At 37.6% G+C, this 26,215-nt stretch overlaps 1 long non-coding RNA gene across 1 annotated transcript in view; it reads right to left on the minus strand.

Annotated features, from left to right (window-relative positions):
• Positions 1-26,215, minus strand: part of LOC134475463 (uncharacterized) — a 141,034-nt gene that overhangs the window by 9,269 nt on the left and 105,550 nt on the right. The window lies entirely within an intron of this gene.

Consider the following 26,215-nt stretch of genomic DNA (forward strand, 5'->3'; position numbering starts at 1 on the left):
ATCAAGACTATGTAACACAATTCAAGTGGATGAAAGCATTGTAGAGTATTTAGAATCAACTAACAGAAAAAATGATCAATGGTTTCAATATTATGCCTTTGCCTATAATAATTTTTGTTTATACTACCACATACGATAAAATTCAGCAAGTAACAACATGGTAAAATCAATGCAGACAGAAGAACCATAGTTTGGTGTGACTTTAAGACCAGATGTTATTAAATCTACGCTAGCTGTTATTATGTCTTATTTTCTGCAAAGTGGCTGTTCATTGCATCACTGGCCATGGTATCCAACAGCCCAGAATAAAGCCATTCGAAGTAATGCATGAAAATTTTATAAGGCTTCAAGGCCATATAATGGGGAATCCTGGTTATCACGTACTTTTATATATTTGATTCATTTCCCACACTAGGGAAACTATTCGGAGTTCACAGATGCGAGTTTGATTTAGTTCACTTATGAGTATGATTTCAAGCTGCGCCCATTTATTGATACATACCTCAATGTGATCCTTCTTTATAGCTGAGTAATACTCCATTGTATAGAAGTACCAAAGCTTTTTTACCCATTCCTCAGTTGATGGACATTTGGGTTGTTTCCATGATCTGGCAATTACAAATTGTGCTGCTATAAACATAGGTGTGCATATATCACCTTGGTATGATGCTTTCAGTTCTTCTGGGAATATCCCTCAAAGTGGAATAGTTGGAACAAATGGGACTTCCAATCCCAGCTTTTTGAGAAATCTCCAGAATGACCTCCACAAAGGTTGAACCAGTCTACACTCCCACCAAAAGTGTAGGCGAGTTCCTTTTTCCCCACAGCCTCTCCAGCACTTGTTGTTGTTGGTCTTCTTGATCCTGGCCATCCTTTCAGGAAAGAGATGGAATCTCAGTGTGGTTTTAATTTGCATTTCCCTAATAACCAATGATGTTGAACATGTTTTCATGTATTCATTTGCCATCTGGATTTCTTACTCTGAGTACTGTGTATTCATCTCAGATGCCCATTTTTGGATTGGATCTTTGAATTTTGGGGGTCTGATTTTTTAAAAATTCTTTATATATTATAGACAAAAGTTCTTTGTCTGAAGGGGAGTTCACTGAGATCTTTTCCCAGTTGGTGGGTTTTCTTTTCACTATGCTGGAAATTTTTTTTGACTTACAGAAACTTTTTAATAAGAGGTAGTCCCAGTTATTGATTCTGGGAAGTATTTCCTGTGCAGTTTGAGTCCTGTTCATGAATTCTCTACCTAGCCCTATTTCTTCAAGGTTTCTACCTAATTTGTCTTCCAATAGTATTAGTGTTTCTGTTTTAATATTCAGATCTTTAATCCATTTAGATTTTAATTTAGTACATGGTGATGATAGGCTTGGGTTGAGTTTTAGTTTTCGGCAAATGTAGAGCCAGTTTTTCCAACACCATTTCTTAAAAAGACTGTCGTTCTTCCAGTGAACCTGCTTGGCTCCTTTATCGAAGATAAGGTGGTTGAGTGTGTTTGTAGTTGTGGTTGTATCTTCTAATCTATTCCATTGATCCTCTGCTCTGTTTTGATTCCAGTACCATGTTGATTTTACTACTGTTGCTTTGTAGTATAACTTCAAATCAGGGATTGTGATGCCTCCTGCCTTGCCTTTGTTGCTTAAAATTGCCTTTGCTATTCAAGGTCTCTTCTGGTTCCAGATGAACCTTAGGAATGATTTCTCTAGATCTATGAGGTATGTTGATGGTATTTTTATTGGAATTACATTAAATATGTATAACAGTTTTGGGAGGATGGCCATTTTCACAATGTTTATTCTTCCTATCCATGAACATGGGATGTCTTTCCATTTTCTGAGATCTTCGTCAATTTCTTCCTTCAGTATATTATAATTTTCCCTGTATAGGTCTTTCACTTCTTTCGTAAGAGTAACTCCTAAATATTTCATTTTTTGGTTGCTAGTGTGAAGAGTGTGGCTTCTCTTATTTCACTCTCTGTATTTTTTTATTAGTGTATAAGAATGCTATTGATTTCTGAATATTGATTTTGTATGCAGCTACATTACTGAACTTATAGATTATATCTAAGAGTCTTTCAATGGAGTTGAGGGGGTCTTCTATGTAGAGTATCATGTCATCTGCAAATAATGACAATGTAAATTCTTCTTTCCCTATCTTAACCTCTTTTATTTTTCTCTCTTGTCTAATTGCTCTGGCTAGTCCATCCAGTACTATATTAAATAGGAGAGGTGATAAAGGACATCCTTGTCTTGTGACTGATTTTAAAGTAAAGGGTTTCAATTTTTGGCCATTTAGTATGATACTGGCTGTTGGTTTGTCCTAGACGGCCTTTATTATATTAAGGTAAAGACCATCTATTCCAATTTTCTGTAGAGTTCTTATCATGAAAGAATGTTGGACCTTATCGAAGGCTTTTTCTGCATCTATGGAAATGATCATGTGATTCTTACTTTTCGCTTTATTGATATCATGGCCAGTGATGTAATGAACAGCCACTTTGCAGAAAATAAGACATAATAACACCTAGTGCAGATTTAATAACATCTTGTCTTAAAGCCACTCCAAACTATGGTTCTTCTGTCTGCATTAATTTTACCATGTTGTAACTTGCTGAATTTTATCGTATGTGATAGTATAAACAAAAATTGTTATAGGCAAAGGGATAATATTGAAACCATTGAGCATTTCTTCTGTTAGCTGATTCTAAATACTCTTCAATGCTTATATCCACTTGAATGGTGTTACACAGTCTTGATATATTTGATGCTATAGCCTATGAAATTATATTCAAATAATTCAAAGAAAAAGACACTATGGTAACCACTATTAAGTCGGGTTAATTGGTCGTGAAGCACTAGGTTGCTTAAAGTGTTATGCTTTAACCTGTACTGTTATGTTGTTATGCCCCCTTTTATCTAATCCTCTCCATTATTCATTAAAAACTCATTTAATTTTTTAAAAAAAATATATCAACCAATAAAAACTGCTCCCGGTTCTATACAGAAAAAGAAGCCCTTTATAACTGTTGGTTGGTTAGGGAGTAGATTAGTACAAACACTGTGGAAATTAGTGTGGAGATTCCTCAAAAAATTAGGATTAGACGTCTCATTCAACCCAGGTATTCCCCTTCTATGTATCTTCCCAGAAGGATTAAAAACATCACACCACAGTGACATATGTGAAACCATAAGGTTCAAAATATACAACAGTCACTGTGAAATGGAAAGAAACTGTTCAATAAAAACAAGAAACCAAGATAGGGGAAAAGAGAAAGGATAGAAGGGAAAAGAAAAAAAAATGCAAGTTAGTTATACCATTAATGTCACTTAGTTCACTGAATAGAAAAGGTTTTGCTAATATTGATTGAAGAAATTTTTATGCCCATATTTTGTACTTGAGTGACTAAAGATAATGTTGGGTAATTTATCAACAATTGTTACTTTCTCGTTATTTGGTTGTGAAAATTTGTTTTACCTTTTCTTCTTCATATTAACAAATAAAGTAATAAATTAAAAAAAAATTTCCTCTGTGACCCACTGATTACTCAGGAGTGTGTTATTCAGTTTCCATGTGTTTGTGGGATTTTTGCAGTATCTCTTATCGTTGATTACTAGTTTCATGGTGCTATGGTCCGATAGCATGCAGTTTCAACCCTTTTTCATTTATTTAAATATGTTCTGTGAATTAATATATGGTCTATTTTAGAGAATGATCCATGTAATGCTGAGAAGAATGTGTATTCTGTTGTTGCTGGGTGGAATACTCTATATATCTATTAAGTCCATTTGTTCACAGGTGCGATTCAGTTCGTTTATTTCTTTGTTGATTTTCTTTTTGGTTGATCTGTCCATTGGTGTCAATGGTGTGTTAAGATCTCCTGTCAGAATTGTATTACTACAGATTTGGTTTGTCATTTCTGTTAGTACTTGTTTTATGTAACTGGGTGCTCTGGACTTTGGAGCATATATATTTAAGATAGTTATATCTTCCTCTTGGAGTTTTCCCCTAACCAGTATGTAGTGACCTTCTTTATCCTTTCTAATCATTATTGGCTTGAAGTTCACTTTGTCTGCAAACAGAATAGCTACCCCAACTTTTTTTTTGGGGGGGGGTTCCTGTTGCATGGAATGTAGTTTTCCATCCTTTGACTTTGAGTCTGTAAGTATCCTTTTGAGGTAAGTGGGTTTCTTGTAAACAGCATATGGTTGGCTTTTGTTTCTTGATCCATTCTACCAGTCTGTTTCTTTTAATTGGTGTATTGAGGCCATTTACATTAATAGTAAGAACTGTTATAAATTGGCTTATTGTTTACATATTATCTTTCTGGTGTTGCATGTTTATCTTTCTGTTCTGTTCAACTGTCTGCTTTGTTTAGTGTTTTTTTCCTAATTGTATCTAGGCTATCTTTCAGTATTCTTTGCAGGGTTGGTTTGGTGATCATGAAGTTTTTCAGCTGATCTTTGTCATGGAAGTATTGTATTTCTCCATCAAATTTGAAGGACAGTTTTGCAGGGTACATCAGCCTAGGTTGAAAATCATTTTCTTTTAGGATCTGAAATACATCACTCCATGCTCTTCTTGACTTTATTATTTGTGCTAAGTCTGCTGTAATTCTGATAGGTTTTCCTTTATAGGTGATCTGTCTTTTCTCTGTGACACCCTTTAATATTCTATTCTTTTGTTCAATTTCTGAGATGGTCGTTATTATATGTCTGGGCATAGATTTATTTTGATTGTGACTATTTGGAGATCTATATGCTTCATTGATCTTGATATCAGTTTCCAATCTCATGTTTGGAAAATTTTCAGCTATTAATTCTCTAAATATCCTCTTGACATCCTTTGTGTTGTCCCCTTCTTTTTCATTTATCCCTATCAATCTTAGGTTGTTTCTCTTTGCGTCGTCCTATAGGTGTTGAATTGTTATTTCATGATTTCTTGTTATTTTTAAAAGATCTTTTCTTTCCTGTTCACTTGTTGCAGTCTTGTCTTCGAGGTTTGAGATTCTATCTTCACATTCATTGAGGCGGTTTTTACAACTTTCAATGGAGTTTTTGCTTTCCTGTATATCTCTTTGCATCTGTTTTATGTATTCTGTTTGCTTCCTATACTGTTCATCAAGGGATTCTATCCTTCCGTTTAGTTCCTCTAATTTTTTAACTGCCTCTTCTTTAGCTATGTTTAGCATCTGCTTCATTTCTTATATCAATTCTTCTTTCATCTGAGAGAATATTTCTAGTTTCAATTCCTTCAAGGCTTCCCATACTTGCTTCTTTATTTCGGTTACCATTATTTCAGTCGTGTGGCATGTATTTTCTTCTATGCACATGGCTCCTAGATTTTCTTGGGATGGGCTGGATGTTTGAGATTGCATTTTAGACTTTTGTTTTGTCATTTTCCTGTATTTGGAAGCTTCAAGTGTTGTTCCAGGTGTGGGAGAGTGATCCACCAGTCTGGGATGGGGTACCCTGCGATGGCACCACTCACTGGACCCAGCAGGGAACTATGGCCTGCTCCTCAGGCCAGGAAGAGTGTCTCCTCAGGCTGGACAGAGCTCCCAGTTGCCACTGCCACAGTCTGTGATCTGGCCTGGTCCCCGGGTCTGGTGGTGAACTGGCCTGGGTCCCCAGGTCAGGGCAAAAGTTCCAACAGGCTGGGCGTAGCTCCCAGCCGCAGTTGTTACTCTCATCCTTCCGGTCTGGTCCCCCAAGTCAGGGTGAAAGTTCCCGCAGGCTGGGCGGAGATCTAAGCTGCAGATGTTACTCTCACCCTTCCGGTCTCTTCTCTAGTCAGGTGGGGAGCAGGTCTGGTCCCCCAAGTGAGGGAGAAAGTTCCCACAGGCTGGGCGGAGCTCCCAGCCACAGCTACTATAGTCTCTGAACTGGCCTGGTCGCCGGGTCTGGTGGAAAACTGGCTGGGTCCCCAGGTCAGGGCAAAAGTTTCCGCAGGCTGGGCGGAGCTCTCAGCCACACCTGTTACTCTTACCCTTTGGTGGGGAGCCGGTCTGGTCTACCAAGTCAGGAAGAAAGTTTCCGCAGGTGGTGGTACAAGCGCCTCCGTCACTGCTTTCGTTTGCAGTCCAGATCTTGCTGGAGTTTTATTCTATCCCCCACGTAACACACTGGGTCAAACTACACCTCCGCTGCATTACTTGCCAACACTCTGCTTCTCCAAGTCGCCCGGGCCACAGGCAGCAGCAGCCACTGCAAACTAATGAGCCGCAGCCCTGTTGTACTGTTAAATGTACTCAGCCTTCAGTTAGTAAGATGTTGAGTAGCAAGCTTCTCCAGCAAAGGAGCTTTGAAGAGCAGAAGAGCTTCCCAGCCAAGATCACTTTAGGTTATTCACCAACTGCTGCCACTACCCCTGGGCCACGCTCCGGGGCACCACGCTCGCCTGCGACCATCACGGAGCCGCCGCAGCCTCTCCTGCTGCTGGGGCCGGCGCCCGGCCCCTGGGGCCCAGGCGGCCGCTGCTGCCAAGGCTCTGCGGCCCCCTCCTCCAAAGCAGGGGTCTCCCTCATAGGGATGCAGCACAACCCCGACCAAGCTCTGTCCAAGAGGACAGCAGCAAACAGGCGGCCGAGGTGCTCCAGGCCACGGTCCAACCGTTGGAGGACAGTGCTCCTTATTTATTCTTTCAAAGAACCAACTCATTGATTCATTGATTTTTTTGTTATCACTTTTTAGTCTCTATTAGGGTGATTTTCATACTGATCTTTATAATTTCCGCCCTTCTTTTGGCTTTAGGTTTAACTTCTTTTAGATGTTTGAGGTGTTGCATGTGGTTTTTTATTTGTGTTTGTTCTTTTTTTTCTAATGTGGCATTTCAGCACATTAATTTTTCTTATGAGGACTGTTTCCAATACATCCCACAGGCTCTGATAAGTTCTATTTGTATTCTCATTTGCTTGTAGATACAATTTTAATTTCTTCTTTAATTTCCTTTGTGACCACTGATTGTTCAGGAGTGTATTATTTACTGTACATGTGTTTGTGAAGTTCTTGCATTTTCTTTTGTCATTAATTTCTAGTCTCATGGCACTGTGACCAGACAACACACATGGCACAGTTTGAATTCTTTTGTATTTACTTAAGTAGTTCTGTGGGCTATTTTGGACAATATCCTCTGTGCTGCTGAGAATAATGTATACTCTGAAGCTTTAGGGCAACACTCTGTACACGTACACTAAGATAATTTGTTTAAAAGTGCATTCAGTTCTATTTCTTTGCTGATTTTGTGTCTAGTTGATTTGTCTCTTTGTATCAATGGGGTGTTAAGGTCTCCTGTTACAATTGTATTATTATTTGACTTTTCATTTCAGTTCATATTTCATTTGTATATCTGGGTGCTTCAGAAATTGATGCATATTATATTTAAGATTGTTATCACTTCCTCTTGAAGTTTTCCCTTAACTAGTATATAGTGACATTTATCTCTTTTGATCATTCTTGCTTAGAAGTTCATGATGTCTGCAAATAGAGTAGTTATTCCTGTTTTTAGGGGGGTTCCTGTTACATGAAGTATTGTTTTCCATCCTTTGGCTTTCAGTATATGAGTTTCCTTTTGGGTTACATGGATTTCCTGTATACAGCATATGGTTTAAGTTGTTTCTTGATCTATTCTTCCAATCTGTTTCTTTTAATTGGCGAATTGAGGCCATTTACATTAATGGTTATAACTGTTATATATTGGTTTATTTTGTCATGCTATGTTTCTGCTGTTGGTTTTTTACCATTCCCTTCTGTCTAATGCTTTGCCTTGCTTAGTGTTTTTTTCTTACATCTATCTAGAATATCTTTCAGTATTCTTTGCAGGGTTAGTTTAGTGGCCATGAAGCTGTTCAGTTATTGTATTTCATGGAAGTATCTAATTTCTCCATCAAATTTGAAGAATAGTTTTGCAAGGTATGTCAATCCTGGTACGAAGTTGCTGTGATTCTGACAGGTTTTCTTTTATAGGTGACCTGTGTCTTCTTTCTAACAGCTTTTAATATTCTGTCGTTAGGTTCAATTTCTGGGATATTATTATATGGCTGGGTATAGTTATATTTTGGTTATGGATATACAGAGTTCTATATTCTGTTTATTTTTTATATTGTTCATTCAAAGTTTCCATCTTTTTGCAGTGTTCCTCTAGTTTTTTTTAACTATGTCTTCCTTAGATGTGTTCAGCGTTTTTTTCATTACATTTATCATTTCTTCTTTTACTTGGCAGGTTATTTCTTCTCTGAGTTCCTTTATAGTTTCCCAGAGTTGTTTCTTTAATTCAGTCACTATTATTTCAAGAGTTTCAGGTGTATGGCTTACATTTTCTTCTACGTCCATGTTTTGTAGGCTGCTTAGGAAGTGCTGGAGATTTGGGATTACATTTTGCTCTTTCATTTAGTCATTTTCCTATATTCCCTTAGGTAAGCTGAAGGCAAGGTCTCAGTTGTATCTTGAGTTCACAATATCTGTCCATACTGCAGGGAGTATCCCCAGTTGAGTAGAGGTCATAAATTAGGCCTTACCTTGTGGCTCCCAGCCACTTGGGGTCACTGGGCAGGGGCCAAGTGGCCTGGAGGGAACTTCTCAAGGTCCTCCAGTGATGGAGGATGTTGGGTGGGGCCCTACCAGACTCCCAATGATGTGCTGAGGCTGCACATCTGGTTAGAGTATGCTCCACAGGCTGCCAGCTTGTGAGACAGAGCGCAAGGGGCTCAGGGTCACTCAGGAGAAATTGAGTGGGGCCCAACTAGGCCTGAAGGGACTTTCCTGAGGATCCTCTGCTGGTGGAGAATGCTGGGTGGGGCCAAACCAGGCTGAGTATCATGTCAAGGCTGAATAGCTGGATGGAGTTTGCTGGGCAGTGTTTCAACTCATGAGGCAGACCACAGGCAGCTCCAGGCCACTTGTGGGTCTCTAGGCGTGGCTCCACTAGGCCTGGAGGGACGTTCTCGAGGGTCTTCCAGTGGTTGGTGATGAAGGGCTGGGCCCTACCTGGCTCCAAGGAATGTGTCAAGGTTGCACAGCTGTATGAAGATTGTTGGGTCCTCTTTCAGCTCACAAGATGGAGTGCAGACAGTTCTGGAGGGGTGCTAGATAGGACCTAATTAGGTTCGAAGCGACCTTCCTGAAGGTCCATCAGTAATGGGAAATACTGAGTGGGGCCCTACAAGGCTCCTAGTGATATGCCAAGGCTGTAAGCCTGGATGGAGATCACTAGGCAGGCTTTTAGCTTGAGAAGTAGCACACAGGTGGCTCCAGGTCACTTGGGGGGTACTGGGTAGGGTCCAACTCAGCCTGGAGGGAACATCCTGAGGGTCCTCCAGTGATGGGGGATGTGGGGTGAATCCCTACCAGGCTATAAGTGATGTACCAATGCTACATGCCTGAATGGAAATTGTTGCTCAAGCTTACAACTCATGAGGTGGAGTGCACCACCGTGCTTCGTTCAATTTTGTTTTACTAGAGAACAGTATAAGATAAATTTCCATTAGAAATTTTTTATCAATTTAAATTCCTTCTGTATCCTTTGTTGGTGTGCCACTGCAAAACTTTAGGCTTATTTAGTATTTAGCTAAACTTTTATGTTCTTAAGATATGCACAGATCTTTTATTGTTAATATTTGTAATTTTACGTAAATTGTTCCATCTGAAGGCCAGGGATTTAGCTTAGCAGCATAAACGCCTGCCTGGCAAGCACAAGGTTGTGAGTGATCCCAGACACCAAAATAAATAAATAAAATAAAATAAACAAACCATCCGATAACAGTTGCATGAAATCAGAGAACACTTTCATTGAAATAGGGTATGTTTTACCACAATAAAACTAGTTTTGTAAGCCACAGGTATCTGAATATTTTCTAGAGAGCTATTGACTAGCATAGGCAATAACATTTGCATAAATCACAACTCATATCTAAACACAACCCAGTCTCTCTAATCTCATCTTTTTTTATTTTTAACAGAGTAAAAATGAACAAAGTAAGTCAGATCCAATTTATTAAGAACAGAACAATGAAAGTGATACAGAAATTCAAAACAAGAGGAAATAAACAATGCTACCATAATGCCTCTTATTTTCTTGAAAGTAGCTGTCAACACCATCAGACATAAACCAGATAATAGAGGGAGGGGTCTGGTCCCATGGTGCTGAAGAATGGAAGATAGAAGTGAAAGAAAGACAAAATGGCTGAAAAAGAGGAGTCTGGGAAGATAGTGGAACAGTAAGTAGCAGAGAAGAGCATCTCTGAGAGTCACTGTCCAGGTGCTGGAATGCAGCAATATGAGGAAGACAAGAAGGAGGCAAATGAGTGCTCTGGAACTAAGAAGAATCTGAAGAAAGAAATGAAGCCCCCACAGAGTGTGAAGAGAGAAACTTCAATGAAGAAGGAGGTAGTTAGTAGTGCATTCTCCCTTAGATGGGAATCAATGCACAAGAGGAATGATTTGAACCTCCTGTGGATGCACGGTCACGGTGACAGTGATGGCTGGCAACCACTGAGGTCTCTGCAGAGAGATGCAGTAGTGGAGGAGAACAGCTTACATGCAAGGAAGCAGCAAATATAAAGGACTGCACTGACTGATAGTGAGTGAAGGGCTCTGGCTCTTTCCATGGGAGAAAACAATGGTCTGGAGCCATCTTGGAGATCAGCACCCTGAGATCAGAACTCAGAATGGTGGCTGGCTCCCTCTAGCGGCTATCAGCAGGAATGAGATCCATGGAAAGTGCTCAGAAGACAGTGAGCCAAAGGTGACCGACTGACTGACTGATTGGTCTACACCAGAAAGTACAGGTGTACCTACCCAAGCAAAAAGCTACAACTGGCCTGCTGAGATAGATCAACATGGATTGGTACTTTGCCTCTGCAGACTGTCTGCCAGGGAAAGTAGAGCCAAACCTGGACAAACTTGGAAGTAAAATTTTTTTCCTGTTCTATCCCTCCTCTTACATTTGTGTTTGATTTATAGTTTTTGTTTTCTATTTTCTTCTCTTTCTTTTGCCTTCATTGTTTGATAGTTTTTATGTAAGTGTAAACGTGGTTTCTAGTCTATCTGTGGCTCTGTTCTGTTTGTTTCTTGCTTCACTCCTTCCCTCCAGTCTTTTACACCAGTTTCCCAAAGCCAGCATGACCCACCTTGATCCTCCAACCTTAGTTCTAATGTCTTTCTCTGTTTCCAATTCTTTACTTTTTTTCCTTAAACTACATTAAATCTTAACATCTGAGGACAAAATTGATACACCATTGAACACTGCATGTAGTTCTCTGGTTTGTTTTATATTTTGGTATGTAATCACCAATCAAGTTCACTTCATAAAAAGGGGAAAATTAAGGGTTAGCTCAGTCTGTCATATTTTAGGCTGTGTTTGATGATATTGGCCACTATAGGCAAAACTGACATAATTATTCTAAACAGCTGCTGGTGTGGTATTCCATGACTGAAATTGACTAAGGGTCATGGAAAATACTGTGGCATAGAGACAAAGAACCAGGGACTAGGCTAAACAAACAACTTCCTAAAGAGGTAAGGTCTATCAACAGACTCAAAAATCAAAAAAGTAGCTTCATCTGGAAAATATCTTAGAGAAGTAGTAATCATCTAAGCATGCTGAATACTAGCAATAGAGCAACCCACCATACAAAATTTACAGACATCACCACAGGAATTAAACTTAAAAAAATAAAGAATAAAAAGAAAATTAAATGAGATGACACTCAAACAAAATGCAACCCAAAACACTGAATTTGCCAAAGGCAAAAATACAGGTGACAATGAAGCAAGACAATTTGAAATGTTCCCACAAGGCTTCTCTGAAGTGGTCACAACAAAGAAATTGAATGAGGTCCTGAAAAATATGAAATAAAAAATATCCCAGATAACTACAGAGATGGTGTTTGAAATAAGAACCATGATTAATGATGCTAGAGAAGATATAGACAAAAAAATAGATGAGCTTAAGAAAATTATGGACGATCTGTGCAGGAAAAAAAAATAGAATCCATGTAGCAGATATCAAGGAGAATAAAAATTCCATTGAAATTATTATAGCTAGAATAGGTCAATGTGAAGATAGGATCTCAGATATTGAAGACAACCTTACTGTTAGCAACCAGGGAAAGAAAGATTTCTCAAGAATAGCAACAGAACATGAGAAATCAATCTAGCAGCTGCTAGATGAGAAAAGAAGAATACTAAAGTTGAGAAGGTTGAGATTTATTGTATTATTTCATTTAATTTTATCATATTTTATGGAATGGGCAGTTATTTGAAAGATTACAATATATTATGGTAGGTTTTATTAATTTTTTTTTTCTTTTTTTTGGTACTAGGGATTGAACTCATGACCTTGCACTTACCAGGCAGGCACTTATGCTGCTGAGCTAAATCCCCAGCTCTATGGTAGGCATCTTGGATTTAATACTATCTTGTTTTGAAGTCCTTTATTGCATTCATTGTTTTGTTTTTGAGTTTTATTTTGTCCTGTTTTGTTTGATTTTTACTGTGCCAGAAGGTATCTGTAAATATTTTGAACATAAAAAGCATTATGGTAACCATTGTTGATTTCCTATTCTTTTGAAGTCCTGTACCACTTACATTGTTTTGTTTTGATTGATTTTATTGTGTTTTAGTTTGCTTGGTTTTATTCTCTTTAAAATAAAAATTTAAAAAAAACTGATGGAAAAATAAGATACTTCTATGACAAAGAACAGCTGAGTTAGTTTATAACCACCAAACTAGCATTCCAAAATATTCTGAAGGACCTTCTAGAAAGAGATAATAAGGACAACAGCTCCATGACCCTCAAATTAGCAATGTAACAGGGAAGTCAAACAATTAGACGGGAAGAGAAAAATGTGGGGTAGCCAACAACAGGAAAAGTCATGACAAGGATAAGTCAATATATTTCTCTTATCAATATTAATGGTCTCAATTCACCAGTCAAAAGACACAGAATGCCAGAATAGATCAAGAAGCAATGTGCTGCATATAAGAAACACATTTAATTGAGAAAAAAAAAAAACTCATAGACGGAAAGTTAAAGGATGGAAAACCGTACTCCATGTGACAGAAACCCAGAAAAAAATCATGGGTAGCTATTCTGCTTGCAGAGAAAGTGAACTTTACACCAAGACTGATTAAGAGAGATAAAGAAGGTTACTACATCCTCATAAAGGGAACAATCCACGAGGAAAAGATAATAATCATAAATATGTGTGAAACAATTATCAATGCAACCAACTATATGAAATAAATATTAATGGATATGAAAAATCTAATAAGCCCTTAAAACAATTGCATTGGGAGATCTCAATACCCCTCTGTCAGAAAGACAGATCAACTAGACAAAAAAATCAATAATGAAATATTAGAACTGAACACAATTTTCAAGAAATGGACTTATACCTGTCTATATAGTGTTCTATCCCAATATAGCAGAATACACATTCTTCTCAGTTGCACACAGGGCACTCTCCAAAATAGACCACTTACTGTCTCATAGAACATACTTAAGAAAATGCAAAGTTATTGAAATAATGTCATGCATATTATCATATCATAGTACATTAAAATTGGAAACACATAACAAAACCAAATAAAAGGAAATCAACAATGGCTAACATAATGCCTCTTATTACCTTCAAAATAGCTTCCCATACCATTAGACATAATAAAACCAAGCAAACTAAGACAAAATGAAATCAAACAAAATGAAACAATGAAAACAACACAGGATTTCAAAACGAGATAACAGGAAATTAACAATGGCTACCACCACTTTCTTTTTTGATGTTTTTTTCACTTTCATTTTCAAAATATGTACTGTACATTTTGGATTCCTCTAACACAATCAGTTTTTTATGCTAGAGATAACACAATATACATACATATAAGTCCAAACCATTTCATCCAAGAGCATTATCTCAAGTTACACCCGTTTACCTAAAGGACCTCAAGATTATGCTTCTTTATAACAGAGTAGCTTTCCATTGCATGAGAATACCATATGTTTCTTTTCCATTCTATGGTTGATGGGCAAGCTACTGCTGCTTTTCTCTGGTTTCCTTTCACATGGAACACTGTTTTCTCTCCTTTGGCTTTTAGTCCATATATTTACTTTTGAGTTAAATGTATTTCTTGTACATCACATATTGATGGGTGTTTTACTTTATCCACTGTTTTTTTTTTTTTTTATTGATGAGTTGAGTCCACCTACATAAATAGTTACAACTGGCATGTATTGGGTAATTCTGCTTTGCCTCTTTCCAATGGCCACCACATTTCTCCTCCATTCAGTTGCCCACTTGGCATTCACCTCTGTTGTTGTTCCTAGAACCATGGTCATTTTTATCTCTCTTTAGAATATCTTTTAGCAATCTTGGTAGGTGGTTATGAATTCCTTCAGTTTTATCATAGAGGTAACACATTTATCCATAAATTTTGATAGAGTAAATCAGTTGGGGTTGGAATTTGTTTTCTTTCAGAATTTGAAACACTTCACTCCAAGCTCTTCTTGACTAGATAGTTTGAGGAGTCTGCTATGACTCTGATGAGTTTTCTTTATATGGATGTGTTTCTTTTCTCTACGTTTTTAATATTCTGTTCTTGTGCTGAATTTCTGTAATCTTGATGTTTGGGTGTACATTTATTTTGGTTATAGCTAGTTGGATTTCTACACGCATCACTTTTCTGTATGCCAGGTCCATTTCCATGTTTGGGAAACTTTCTGCTATTATTTCTGTAAATAGTCTATTCATAGCATTTTTGCTGACCCCCCCCCCATCAGTTTTTCACTGGTACCTAAGAATTGTAAATTACTTTTCTTTGCACAATCTTGCAGCCACTGAATTGTTATTTCCTGGCTCCTTGTTATTGCCAAGAGATGTTTTCTTGCACAATCACTAGATGCAATCCTATCTTCAAACCTGAAAATCTATCTTCATTTTTTTAAATCAGTTTTGCCAGCTTTTAGTAGAGTTTTTCACTTCCTGGATACCACTTTGAATTTTTTTATGCATTGTAATTCCTTCCTATATTGTTCACTCAAGGTATCCATCACTTTCTTATGCTCCTTTTTTAAAAAATCTATGTGTTCTTTAGGTATTATCAGCAATTCTTTCATTATGTTTCTGATTTCTGAGACATTTCTGATCTGATTACTTTTACAGCTTCATAAAGTTGTTCTTTTACTTTATTGCTATTCTTTCAGATATCTCAAATGTGTAACTTCCATTTTCTTCCATAACTGTAATTCCCCAAATTGTTCTGTGTGGGCTAGAGGTCTGAGATTGCCTTTTGATCTTTCATCTTGACATTTTCCTGGGTTCCTCCAAACAAGCTGGTTGTATGGTCTCAGGTACTTCCTACATTGTCTTTCCCTCTGCAATGTAGAGGAATGGGCCAGGTACCTGTGTTTCCCTGAACCCAAGTTTCTGGGGAGGTAGTGGGTCATGGGGCAGGCTTCTCTAGACCTGCACTGCTACATCCATGTTTCCTCAATGTCCATGGGCATGTGATGGTGGGGCTGCTTCTTTCCCCAGGCTGCAAGTCTATGACGAGACTGCCTTGATGGTGGCAGGCATGCAGGGGTATGTCTAGCTATATTTTCTGGCACATTATGGCTGCCACAGGAAGCAAGCATCTCCAGTGGTGGCCTGCAGGTGCCCAGGGCTTGTCTGCTTGTTTCTCCCTGCCTGCACTGGTTACTTGAGGGAAACAAGCATACTGATGGAGGCAGACCAACAAGGCCATGTCTGACTGTTTCTTTTGGCCTATGCTGCTTGCCCACATGAAGCAAGCATCCTGATGGCAGCAGGCATGCAGAGCATGTCTGGTTGTTTCTCCCTACCCATGCTGGCTGCCTGCAGGAAGCAAGCCTTATAAAGAATCTTAATCTAAACTTTCCTGTCAGACCAACAGTTAAACAATCTTGAATTCTAGATTGGCTTGTGAAAAAGCCTCAGAATAGTTCAAGATGTTCCTCAATAAGTGTTTGTGTAGATGAGGTAGTTGGAGTGGACCAAGCAGTCTCTCAGTCCACTAGTTTCTAGGAAAAAAAAAAAAGGTACAAGAACTAAAGTGGCGGACTTAAAACCTCAAAATGGATTCCTAAGAACAATCATATATAAGGAAAAGGAAGGAGCAGGTCTGATATCTCTGTAGGTTAAATTTAAGCCTGTCTGAACACTGTTTTAGAGGACAAATAGTAATCTCCCTGGCCAAATCAAGAACTCTGTTGGATCTTAAAGGTAACCTTTCCCAGTTTATATTTACATCATGGAGAATGTGCACCCTAGCAGTTTCCTCATCACAGAATCAAGGCTGAAACTCGTCCAGGTTATATGTGGCTTCTAGACTATGCTGCCCATCCTAGAATATAGTCATAAGAAGAGAAAAAAAAAAAAGAAACAAAAGCAAACCAAACCAAATAAGTATACAAAACAAATCAAACAAAGGTCTGAAACTTTTTCTATGACTAAATCTCTTCTTATACTATCAGTGCTCTAAAATCACTTGCAAAAAAGTCCAAACAGAACAGTGAATGTCCTTACCTCACCGCAAAGGCGCTGCCAAACTTCTAACCAGTCAGTGTAACCAAAATGACCTATAATAGGTTCAAATAGCTTCAAACAATGAAAGTGGCTTACCTCACACAAATGGCATTGTTACCTAAGAAAGCTACAAAAGAAAAGATCCAAATAGTAGAGACAATAGATCTCAGATGCACACTTTCCAATGGGAAACCAATTGAAACCCATAAGCTGCCCAAAATAACCTTTTTTTTTTCCCCTTTCAGCAATAAAAGTGTTTAGAGGCAGCTACTGCATAAACAACAAAGGGGAGGTAGTGGGTCATGAGGCAGGCTGTCTAATTAATATCTCTAGCTGCTTTTGAAATGTTTCTGGAGTTCTGTCCATGGTTTCCATTAGCCATAGTCAATGCCAGTTCCAACCAGGAAGCATGTCTCCTAGAAGTTAGGACTTATCTCCTGACTAGCTATGCCACTTAGCCACTTAGATTCAAATGCTCAGGTTTGTTTGCTCCCTACCCACTAAGCAAAAGGAATACTTGTATTTTGGCAAAAGGAAAAATGGATTTATTCAAAGGTAGCTCTGTGCAAATAGAAGCATCTCACCACCCAAATCACCATCTTTCTCTTATGACCACCTTTATTCTAGGATAAGCAGCAGGATGTCAGTATTATGTAAAAGTTACTAAGTGTATAGAATACAGCCCAAACTCTATGAGGTTTCTGAATCTTAAGCACCGATTTGGCTCATGAAGCTTCAGAACATGTCAAAAGCCTCAAAATACTACACATAAAGCTGCAAAAACAAGTAAAATTAAGGACAAGGCCTATTATCTCTGCAGTATGAATTTGAACCTCCAACTGAAAACTGCCTTGAAAGATATTTTTCTGCTCCCCAATGGGAAGCTCCTAGTCAAATTGAATGCTATTTGGTCTTAATAGGGGAGAATTTTACATGCCTTATACTTGTATGGTAGAGAAGATGTAGATCTGAAAGCTCCATTACAGATTCACAAATATCACTATATCACACATTTGAGGCTACATAACTACCCTCTGTCTCAAAAAATTCAAATAAGCAGGGGCTGGGGATTTAGCTCAGGGGCATAAGCGCCTGCCTTGCAAGCAGGCAGTCGTGAGTTCAATCCCTGGTACCAATAAAAACGAAAAAGAAAAAAAAATTCAAAATAAGCAAGCAAAGAGCATAAAACAAAATCAAAATTATTGTAGAAAGAAGTAACCTGCCTCATGCTGATAAACTTCTCAACCCACTGAGGAGAGAATTACTCAGTGTTGTGTTTTCTACTACTCAAGCCCCTCATTTATTATTTTTTGTAATTTTTATTTTAAAGAGAATAAAACCAAGTGAAACAAAATTGAATAAAGCCAATCAAAACAAAACAGTGTAGGTGATACAGGACTTCAAAAACAATACAAAATCAATAATGATTACCATAATACCTCTTGTTGTTTTCAAAACAGCTAACCATAACTTGAAACATAGTAAAAATGAAACAAAGAACAGAATAGAACTCATAAAAACAAAACAATGAATGCAGGGCCAGAGATTTAGCTCAGCGGCAACTTTACACCACAAACAATCAAATCAAGAAGAGCTTGGAGTGTACTATTCAAGTCCTGAAACAAAATATCCTCCAACCCAGATTGATGTACCCTGTAAAACTACATTTCAAAATTGATGGAGAAACAAGATACTTCCATAACAAAGAACAACTGAAGGAATTCGTGATCACCAAACCAACTCTCCAAAAATTACTGAAGGACATTCTACAGAGAAAGAAAGAAAAGACCATAGTTTCAGGAACAGTCACAGAGGGGGCTCACTGAAGAGGACAGATAGTAGAATGAAGGGGAAAAGTAGACAACCAATGGCAGAAAAATAGCATGAGGCAGAGGTTAGCTATAATCACTAATATAGATGGCCTCAACTCACTAATAAAAAGAAATACAGCCAAAGTGGATCAGGAGATACTGGATTTTTGTTTGGTCACCTGACAAGGCATCACTGATAAATGGTAGGACAAATGGCCTTTTTGTTTTCCTATTCTTCTTAGCCTGCCTTGGTGAGTAGAAGTAGACTTGAAGCTCCCATGTGTGGAGTCACACACAAAGTCAATGTGAGGGTTCCAAGGTAGGAACCAGGGCGCATTACAGGCAAAAGGTGTTCTACAATCCAACCACAGTGGAGCATGCCTGTCTTATAGAAGAGTGAAGTCTTATACTAGTCTTATACAAGAGTGAAGCATTAGGAGGTTGGATTACATTGTGAGTTTCCTGTCAGCTTGTATCATAGTAAGACTGTGTCTCTTAAAACAAAGGAAAACATACACACCCATACATACACAAAGGTGTTACCTTGCTGCTGTTTCATTTCATACCTTGAACTCATGGGTAAAGAAGACACTTTTGAAGATCTGAAACAGTATATTAATGTAATGGCAAAGGTGAGAAAAAAGCATGACACATAATTATTTTATATTGCATGTATTTAAATACATAATCCTTTTGTTTGGGAATGTAAATCAGAAGTATATGTCTTGATGGCCATTTACCAGGGCCTGAGTTTAACCCCTGTATCTTAAAAGCTTATATATATAATTCTTATAGGTACCAATATCTATGTATCTATCTACTATATACACATAACTATTTATAATTATGCAAAAATCATACTGTATACTATAATTGCCATATAAAGACATTTCACAGTGTATAAATGACTATGATATATTTGAATTATTTTTATATTATATTTTAAAATTATATGCAAAAGTGATATATAATTATTTATAAAATGTGCTTTATGTAAATGTAATACATAACATCATATATTGAGACAGTTATGTTTGTGAGAACCAATCCTTTTTTTTGGTATAGTGTACGTTTGCAGCATATAATGATTACATTCATTGTGGGGAATCAGTACATGTGTATAACATATCCCAATTCTTTATTTTTTCTTCTTCCTAGCTACCTCTCCTTTTTGCCAGTATTAGGTTAATTTAATTACAAGTCCAGATGAAGTTAACTATCAAAAAAAGATTAACAAGAGATTAAAAGGCCAAAATCATATGAAACATATAAACTTTTACTAAAATTTATACTAAATGGATGTGTACTTTTAGATACATTGTCCATTCTGGATTACAATTATAGTTTCTCTCTTTTTCCTATTACCTATCTTTAATTTTGCACTTTATTTATAGGTTGAGTATTTCATGTAAGAGGAACTATGCAATATTTAAGCTTGTGTGTTTGATTTGCTTCACTTAGTATTATGGTCTCAAAGCACTTTAATTTTTCTACAAATTACTGGTTTATCCTTTTGATGGCAAGGTAGTACTTCTTTGCATATAAATGCCACAATTTTTGGACATATAGACCACTTCCAAGATTTAGCTGTTACAAATTATGCTTCTATAAACATGGGTATATACAACACTGTGGTATGATGTTTTCAACTCTGCTGGAAAGATACCTACAAAAGGAATAACTAGGTAGAATGTAATTTATAGTTTTAAATATTTTCAGGAATTTTCATATTGATTTCCATAGTGATTATACCAGTTTCATAGAAACCAACAAAGAACGGTACCTATTTCTCAGTCTTGCCAGGATTTGCTACTGGTTTATTTCTTAAATATAGCCATTTCTTCTGGAACATGACTGAAATTCAGTGTTGTTTTAAATTGCATGTCTTGAATAGACAGTGATTTTTTTTGACATATTTGTTGTCCATTTTTACTTCTTCATCTGATTTTAGATGTTCATTTTCTAATTGGGTGTCTAAAAAGGTGGGATCTAACTTTTCTGCTTCTTTATATATACTAATCTTTTACCTGAGAACTACTGAAAATTATATCATTCTATAGGTTGTCGCTCCACACCACTGGTGGTTTTCTTTCCTGTGCAGAAGCTTTTTAATTTGATGTGATTTCATTTGCTTATTCTTGGTATTATCTGCAATCAATTCTATCTATTTTCCTGACCCACTGTTTGAACATGTATTGCTCACATTACTATCTCATATCTGTCGGTAGCTATGGCATGCTTCTCACTTTAGAAATAAAACCTGCTCCTTTTATTTTGTGTGTATGTGTCTCTGTCTATCTTTTGCTGTGTCTTGCCTGATTAAGAAACCCAATCCCAATCTAATTCTCTTTTGCTTAGGGCATTTCAACACAGTGGCTACCTTAGCAGGAGAAAAGCAGACTCCAATGAGAGAAGTCACATGGACTTATGTAAAAACACAACTTGTGGAACCTGATGAAAGGGAATGGAAATACATGGATGGTCCTTCTCCTTAGAGACCCCAAAATCAAATTAAAGAGAAATATAACATTTGGCACATCAAGGAGGGTGGATTGGATGGTCATGACCATGAGGCCAAAATAAAATGCATTTCAACTGCTATTGCCTTAAAGCATGACAAATGCTTTTGATAGGGTGGCATTTCTGGAGACATATACCTAATGAGTCAAATGGGATACCTAGGAGAGGGAGGGGGATGCCTCTGAATGGGGACCTAGGGGACTACATTTGGAGGCCATTTCTCACAAACATATTACTTGGGATTCTATCAATTTGTTAGGCAAACATCAAAAATGGGAAAATAAAAATATTTTTACCGATGAAGAAACTCCATCATTCTGAAGATTTTTCATTAAGAAAACTGGGATGAGTAGAGACAACATATTCTGCTGTCTCAGGGAAAGCCAAGAGCAGAGATGGTGTATTCATGACACATGTACTGTAGTGGGCATGCAGAGCTCTCCCTGTCACCATGCAAGGCAAGTCACCCCAGGATCACCCCAGCAGATAAGCATCAAATTACAGCACATAAAAGCATGCCAAATGCAAATGTTTACCTTTAAATAAAAAGCCGCTTTAATCTTTGAAAGCTGTGTGACAAAAGATGTTAAGGTATAAGTTTCTTTTTCTAAACTAAATTAAACTTCACTATTCAGGTTGAATTGCAGTGTTGGCACTTTGTGATAAATCAGAGGATTTAGGGTTGGAGTTTGATTCACCATCACTGGCCTACAGTCACCAGGTACCTTCCTCATTCCTCTATTCCTCTTCTCAACAAGAAAAAAAAAAAAACCTGAAAACCACAGCTTCAAGGGGACAAAAGTTTAAGGAACAATTAAAAAATTTAAGAGTAGTTTAAAGCAGCTTCAAAGCAAGGAGAAAAAAAAAAAGAACTTTGAACTCTCAATACTGAGCAAACACCAGGCCTGACAAGCAGAATGCTAGCTCTATATCACTGATTAATTTTAATAGTATACACTCCATAAAAGAAGACAAAATAGGCTGGGTGTTGTTCTGCATGACTGTAATCCCAGCACCAAGGAGTCTGAGGCAGGAGGATCGCATTGAGTTTGAAGCCAGTCTGAGCAACACAGTGAGTTCACGGCCAGCCTGACATACATAGCCAGACCTTATATCAAAAAACAAAAGAATACAAAATATAGGTCAAATTTCTGTGTACATACATTTTCACATAAGCAAATGATAAATAATATTCATGTATGAACTAAACTACATAACTGGAGATAACTTTCCATTGTTTGATCTAGTTGGAAATTCAAAATATATATAGTAATTTATATCCTAAAGACCTCTTTCTCCATCAGTTTCAGTAGTAGAGATTGACTCAGGTAAATGCCTGTGCTGTGTAAGTGCTCTGCCACTGACCTACACCTCCAGGCCTATATAGTAAAGGCTTATGTTTTTAAAAACTTAATACAAGGTGACGACTGGCTTTTGTGCCTCTAAAACATATATTACAATGTAACTATAAGTACAGTGGTACCTTGGTTTACAAATTTAATTTGTTTTATGATTTGGGGGAAGATGATTGTGTTTGTGCGATACTGAATTGTTTGCAAACAGAATCTTAGCTACATTGCATCATGGTTTGGGCTCAGTAAAAATTAGAAAATGGTGAGAGATGGGTCTGGGGTAATAGTTTAAATTATGAGACAATTTTTCAGTTAAACTGTTTCTGGGTAAAACATAGAAATTGGAGTGAAATCCCTAATGTTCTGGCTTTTGTGATACTTTATATCAGGAAAAGCCCAAAAAGTATGGTATTTAGAGTGGCCCCAAAGGGATAACAGTAAAGATTCTTTCTCCCATCAAACAGACAGCTGAATGTTAAATAAGTTTTCTCATTGTCTTCTGACAATTTCTTCAACCCAGCTAGTGGACCACAACAACCCAAGGTACTTAGAACACAAATACTCCTTAGTAGGTGTCTATAGCCCCTTTCAGCCAGAAGCTATACAAAGAAGATATAAACCTTTGCTCTCTCAGCATACCATAAACAATTATAAGGATATGTGTCTCTCAGTGAGAAATGAGATAGGAGATTAGGGCATGGCAGAGATGGAGGAGGAAGGAGGTATGAATTGTTATTTACAAAATCCCAGGACACGTCAAGAACAATTTGCAAAGCCCTGCACTTGGACTTCTTGCAAGAACTTGAGTAGGTGTTCAATAGGATGGCCTAGACCTGATGTTGTCCTGAAGAGTAAGTGATAAAAAAAAAAAAAAAAAAAAAAATACACTACATATCTATCTTGTGCAGTGGCTAACCCTCATACCATAGGATGTATGTTTTTTCCCACATTTACTTGAATCAAACTCATGCTGCAGTACATTTTTCTTTTTAAATCTTTAATAAAATTTTGCTACTGTTTGTGCTTGTCTTGACTGGTTTTTTGTTCTTAACAGAGAGAACCTAAAAATCACATTCAGAAGGAGATTCCAGGATGGCAAAACCTGGTAAAAATGCCCGCTTTCAGACTGAAGAAAGCAAGATAAAGAGGTTTGCAAGGGCATTCACTTATAGCCAGAGTTTCCAGTCATTGTCTAAAAACTGTGATCACTAAGATTCTACGAAAAGCAATGCCCCACATTGACTGAAACGTCCATTGACATAGATAATCCTTTCCTGAAAAAGGAACCATCACTCAGTCCTGAGAATTGCAAAACAATGACACTAGAACAGACAATAATCAGCCAGACACAAGTCTACCAGCTACTCCTTCAAAGCTGGCCTAATGCTTTTGTAGGTAGACCAGTCTGAACCTCTCTATGAGATAGTGCACCCTCCAGCTACCTAAGCTTAAGACAGAGACCTTGCCTCTAATATTCTGAGTTGGGTTATTACATATAATATAGGGAAAAAAGGAGAATGCCTGCCTTTAACAGTTGCCTTGTCAGAATTTCTCATAGTTGTAATATTCACTGCTCTAAGACATTCTATATTGGACATAAATAATCTGGCAAATGAATACATTAAAATATAAATAAGTTTGGATATTTGCAAATTGGTTAGATAAAAGAGGAAGCAATGAGGCCTCTGTTAAAATACTCATTGTGGGGGCTGGGGATTTAGCTCAGTGGCATAAGCACCTGCCTTGCAAGCAGGGGGTCATGAGTTCGATCCCCAGTACCGATAAAAATGAAAAAGACAAAAAAAAATATTTATATATATATATACTCATTGTGACTCAACAACAGTTAAAATATACTTAGTGAAATAAAACTCAGTATATAAAGCATAATTAATCAAGGAATGATTATCTCTATTTGTTCTCCAAAAAACCGAAGAATTTTGCCTATTCTTAATTGTGAAATAAGTAAATTAATAAATAAAAGAAATAGAAGATATCGCATTATGTTGTACTGTACCCTTAATGTACCCTTAATGATATCATGAATCGAGACATTGCTAACCAACCTCCCATATTAAAATTAGTAATGCTGCCTACGGACAGCTCAGTGATACACTGCCTGCCTGGCAAGCACAAGGTCCTGAGTTCCATTTCCAACATACAAAAAAAAAAAAAAAAAAAAAAAAAAAAAATTACTGATGCTGGCTACTCAACACCTAATGCACATCTGGCCCAATAGATTTAGATAGAATGTTCTTCTCAGGGCTGATTTCTGCAAGAATTTCAGTTTCTGGTTGCCTTCTCTTCGAAAGGTATACAAAACATCTCTTCTAGGCTACACATTAGTAAGTCAGCAGCTTTTTTAATCACACACTCATTGTAGATAAGATCTTGATGACATGGACCTTTCTCCAGGAGCACAGGTATGCTATTCAGTTAATGACACTTTCTCCTAAATCCTTCTGACACAATTACTAAGCACATATATGTGTGGGATATCTTTTATCAGCATGGTTTGGATTCTGGGAGCAACAAATTATTTACAAATTTTACTTCTAAATTAAAATCAACAGTCATTCTCATTACTGCTTTCAAAAGAAGACTGTCACAGTAAAGACCTTGATAGCTTTTGATGATGTCAATAGTCACTGGACATGTATACTACACAAGGCTCCCCATGAGATAACTTGCCCTCCTTGGTCCCATGCCATTAAAACAGTGAGTAACTGATTGCCTTCTAGACTCCCATGGAAATAGAGGCTCTTAGAAACCTTGAGGCTGTGACTCTTCATACCCAGCATCTTCCTTTATGCTTTGAGTCATGGAAATGCAGCATGAATAGCTAAGGAGACCCCCTTAAAACAGGGTGGGGCCAAATTGATGCTGCCCGATATTTCAACTGCAGGAAAGAGTGGCTTCCCTGCTCTTAGTTCCTTGCCACATACTGTGATGTCAGGTGATGACATACCTCCTACAGGCCCCCTAACTATGAGGTAAACTCCTCTGATATTAACAGTAAGAAAAGCAATGGCAGTTCATAGATTATGCAAAGGGTACAGCTACATATTATATATGGTGTAGCTTCACTGAATATTGCTGCCTTCTAAACATTAGTGAGGATGCCCCTAATTTCTCCCTGATAGAAGACAGAACACAAGAACCACTATATTCATCCACACTTCAAGCACGAGTCTCAGCCCTGGAAGTCTTGGTCAAGCAAATCTTCCCATCTTCATACTCATTAAGCTATTGGTTCAGTACTTAGAACACGCTTCCTTCAAGGAAAAATAAGCAAACAAGAAAAATACTAAAAACAAACAAACAAAACCTCCTGGCATTTCTTGCCTCAGAAAAGTCAAAATACACGTACAAAACAACACAGAAGTCTCCTAGATACCAAGGCCATAATAAAAGGCCTCAACAGGATATTCCTTTATCTCCTTAGGAGTTACAGGCAGTACTGACAGTTACCAAGCTGCACCATTTCACTTCTCGGAATATACAATGCTTAACTCTGAAAAAGGCATTTAGCAGCTTTCATATCCCTGATACGTCCTACACAGCTGGCTAAATTCAGGGACTTAATAGTCCCTGAATTCTCTTCAAATTTAAGTCAGGCAAATGACTATTTCACATGGCTTCCATCTTGCACCATGCCTTCATCTCTCTTGCTTCAAGATCTTGTGGATCACCAGGACTTGAACACCTGAGGCAAGAGCATTGCCATGACTTGAAAACCAGCCAGGGCTACATAATGAGTTGAAGGTCAGCCTGAAGTAAATAGACTGGGGCTCAAAAACCAAAAAGCAGCCTGGATTTAGTTCAGCAGCATAAGTACCTGCCTTGCAAGTGTGCGGTCATGAATTTGATCCCTGGTAACAAAAAAACAAAAAAACAGGGGCTGGGGATTTAGCTCAGCGGCATAAGCACCTGCCTTGCAAGCAGGCAGTCGTGAGTTCGATAAAAAGGAAAAAGACAAAAAAAAAAAA

This window comes from Cavia porcellus, unplaced genomic scaffold (assembly GCF_034190915.1).
Source record: "Cavia porcellus strain 051 isolate PalLab524CR breed Dunkin Hartley unplaced genomic scaffold, mCavPor4.1 scaffold_3, whole genome shotgun sequence".
Taxonomy (NCBI): domain Eukaryota; kingdom Metazoa; phylum Chordata; class Mammalia; order Rodentia; family Caviidae; genus Cavia; species Cavia porcellus.